Genomic DNA, 3,697 nt, shown 5'->3' with positions numbered 1-3,697 from the left:
TTATTCATTATCATCTTTGTCTGTGTTTTCTTCATCTTCCTTCTCCTCTTCCTCTTCTTCTTCCTTATGTTCCTTCTTTTCTTTCTTCTTCTCACCTTTTTTGGCCTTGCTGACTCCCTTTTTTGCTGCTGCATCAGGTATTCCTTTAGCTCAGTATGCAGCAATATCTTTTTCATATTTTTCTTCAGCTTAGCAGCCTTCTTTTCATAAGCGTGCTCATTATCTGCAGCAGTGTTATTCCACATCTCTCCCAGTCTCTTTGCCATGTCACCAATGGATAGGCCAGGATGCTCTCCTTTGATTTTGGGTTGATTCTCAGAACAAAACAAGAAAAAGGCCAAAGGAGGCCTCCTGTGTGCCTTAGGATCCTTGAACTTCTTTTTTGTTTCACCTGGAGTGGAGGTGGGGTGGCTAATAAGTTTTTTTTTAATTTTTATTTATTTTTATTTATTTTTTAAATTTATTTTTGATATAGAGAGAGATAGAGCATGTGAGAGGGGGAGGGGGAGAGAGAGAAGGAGACACAGAACCAGAAGCAGGCTCCAGGCTCTGAGCTAGCTGTCAGCACAGAGCCTGACCCGGGGCTCGAACCCACGAACGTGAGATCTGACCTGGGCCGAAGTTGGAGGCTTAACCGACTGAGCCACCCAGGCGCCCGGCTAATAAGTTTTTATTTCTCTTTTGTAATGGGCCTTATCTGCCTTTTCCATGTCTTTTTCAACTGCTTTCTCTTTAGCAGACATAGTCTTCTAACTCTCTGAACACTTCTTAGAAACTTTGAGAAGCTGACTGAAGCATCTGGGTGCTTCTTCTTGTGCTCCTTCCAGAGAGTTTGCACAAAGAATGCACATGATGACACTTGTCTCTTTGCTTCTAAGGATCTCCTCTGTCCATGTTTAATTATTTTCCCCAGTGAAGCACAGAGTCACCCAGTGCCTGTGTGACTCTCACTTGCCACAGCACTGTCTCTGTGGAGCTCATTGTACTGCACTGGCTATGAGACCATTCTTTATTAATTGACTTATTCATTCACTTTGTAGTAGATGCCACTGATAGCCTCTTCACATCCCTTTGGCTCAACTAAATTCACCTACAGCAGCGGACAGTTTTTGACCCTATGTCTGTCACTGTTTTTCTTTCTGAGGGCTTTCTCTGTACCAAAAGTGCCTGTTCCACTGAAGGCAGGGGTGACTCTACCTTCTTTGTTCTCTGGTGGGATGCATTTTGAAGTCTATTTTGTCTAATATTAATTTAACCACTCCAGTCTTCTCATGATTATTATTCATATGGCATATATTTTTCTTCCATTTCCTTTCAACCTGTGCCTTTATATTTAATGTGCATCTCCTGTAGAGAGCAGATTATTAGGTCTTACTTTTTTATTCATTCTAACAATCTGTGCCTTTTAATTGGAGTATTTAGTTCATTAACATTTATTATTTTTTAATTTTTTTTAATGTTTTATTTATTTTTGATACAGAGAGAGACAGAGCATGAGAGGGGGAGGGGCAGAGAGAGAAGGAGACACAGAACCGGAAGCAGGCTCCAGGCTCTGAGCTAGCTGTCAGCACGTAGCCTAACGCGGGGCTTGAACCCACAAATGTGAGATCTGACCTGAGCCGAAGCTGGAGGCATAACTGACTGAGCCACCCAGGCGCCCCAGTTCATTAACATTTAATATAATTATTGATGTGGTTGGACTCAGGGATGCTATTTTATTATTTTCTGTTTGTGTCCTCTATTATTCCAGTTCTTCCTTGTCTGCCTTTTTTTGATTATTTGAATATTCAAAAAATTATTTTAGGGGAGCCTGGGTGGCTTAGTTGGTTAAGCATCTGACTTTGGCCCAGGTCATGATGTCATAGCTTATGAGTTTAAGCCCCATGTCAGGCTCTGTGCTGACAGCTTGGAGCCTGGAGTCTGCTTCAGATTCTGTGTCTGCTTCTCTCTGCCCCGCCCCCACCTCCACTCATATTCTCTCTCTCTCTCTCTAAAATAAATAAACATTAAAAAATGTTTAAAATTTATTTTACCTATTGACTTTTTGGTTAGACCTCTTTGCATTATATATGTGTGTGTGTGTGTGTGTGTGTGTGTGTGTGTGTGTGTGTGTGTGTGTATACATACAGGTCATGATATATATGTTGATATTTGCTTGACATAAAAATGTCAAAACTGAGGAGCCTGGATGGCTCAGTCGGTTGAGTATCCAACTCTTGGTTTCGGCTAAGGTGGTGATCTCATAGTTTGTGAGATTGAGCCCTATGTCAGGCTCCTTGCTATCAGCCTGGGATTCTGTCTTTCCTTTCTGTCTTTCCTGCTTTCTCTGCCCCTACCACACTTGCTCTCTCTCTCTCTCTCTCTCTCTCAAAATAAATAAATAAAAACTTAAAAGAAATGTAGAACCCATGCAACTTTATTGATCCTTTTCCAACTTTTATGCTGCAGATGTTGTAAGATTTATATCTACATATATTATAAATTGCCCAAGACAATATTATATTTGCCTTAGAGAGTCGCTTTTTAAAAAATGTGTATTTTTTTTATTTTGAGAGAGAGAGAAAGCATAAGCAGGGGAGGGGCAGAGAGAGAGGGAGAGAGAGAGAGAATCCTGAGCAGCAGCACAAAGCCTGATGCAGGGCTTGATTTCACAACTGTGAGAACATGACCTGAACCGAAATCAAGAGTCAAATGCTTAACTGACTGAGTCATCCAGGTGTCCCAATAGTCATATTTTTTAAAAGAAGAAAAATAATCTTTTATATTTATCTATAGTAATCCTTCCTAAAACTCTTTATTTCTTCCTAAAGTTTCCACTGGTTTCACTTTTTTTTTTTTTTGGTCTGGGATTTGTTGTTGTTATTTGTGAAAGTGTTGGGCCTGATAGGAACTTACTTGACCATCTGAGACATATTCCACATATACCGGTCTTTGTGGGATTGAGCCCATTTCCCCAAATAGTAACCTAATCATTTTATTGACTTTTCTCATTCTCCACCTCATTTCCCCCACATTGTCACATAAATTAAAACTCATTTATTTATTAAATTATTTAGTCATTCACATTATTTAATTTAATTCTCCCAGTAGCCCTTAGAAATACAGTGAGAACTTAAGCATTATCTCTATATGTGACTGAATTCTAGTGAGCTTGTATTATGCCTATAATACTATTCAGTAAGTGACAAAATTTAACTTCAAAGCTAAATGTGTCTGATTCTAAAATGTTACAGCATTGTGTGTTTTGGTTTAGTTACTTTACCTCTCTTGTCCTTGTTTTCTTAGTTGTAAAATGGGGATAATAAAGTATACTAACACATAGGATTATTGTGTTGGTTAGATGAGATATTGTGGATATAGGATATCATATATATATATACATATATATATATATATATAGAGAGAGAGAGAGAGAGAGAGAGAGGATAGTACCCACAAAATATTAGTTATTATATCAGTTATCTTTCATTATGTGATAAGCAATCTCAAATTCTCAGCAGTTCACAATAATGATGTATTTTTTATTAAGGTCCATACTGTCAGCTACTGGTTGGATGTTGTGATTGTTTTCCAGACTTCAGGCTGAAGTTCCTCCAGCTATCTCCTTATTTTAGGACCTAAACTAAAGGGAAACTATGCACAACATGCTTTTCTAGTGGTGGAGGGCACGGGAGCTAGGAGACTTTTGGAATCTTGC

The 3,697-nt window shown here is 38.8% G+C and overlaps 1 pseudogene; it reads right to left on the bottom strand.

Annotated features, from left to right (window-relative positions):
- On the bottom strand, positions 1 to 2,949 carry LOC115295261 (annotated as a pseudogene).
- Positions 2,950 to 3,697: the final 748 nt, after the last annotated feature.

The sequence above is a fragment of the Suricata suricatta genome, chromosome 7 (genome assembly GCF_006229205.1).
Source record: "Suricata suricatta isolate VVHF042 chromosome 7, meerkat_22Aug2017_6uvM2_HiC, whole genome shotgun sequence".
In the NCBI taxonomy this organism is placed as follows: domain Eukaryota; kingdom Metazoa; phylum Chordata; class Mammalia; order Carnivora; family Herpestidae; genus Suricata; species Suricata suricatta.
This window is presented reverse-complemented; position numbering and strand designations above follow the sequence as displayed.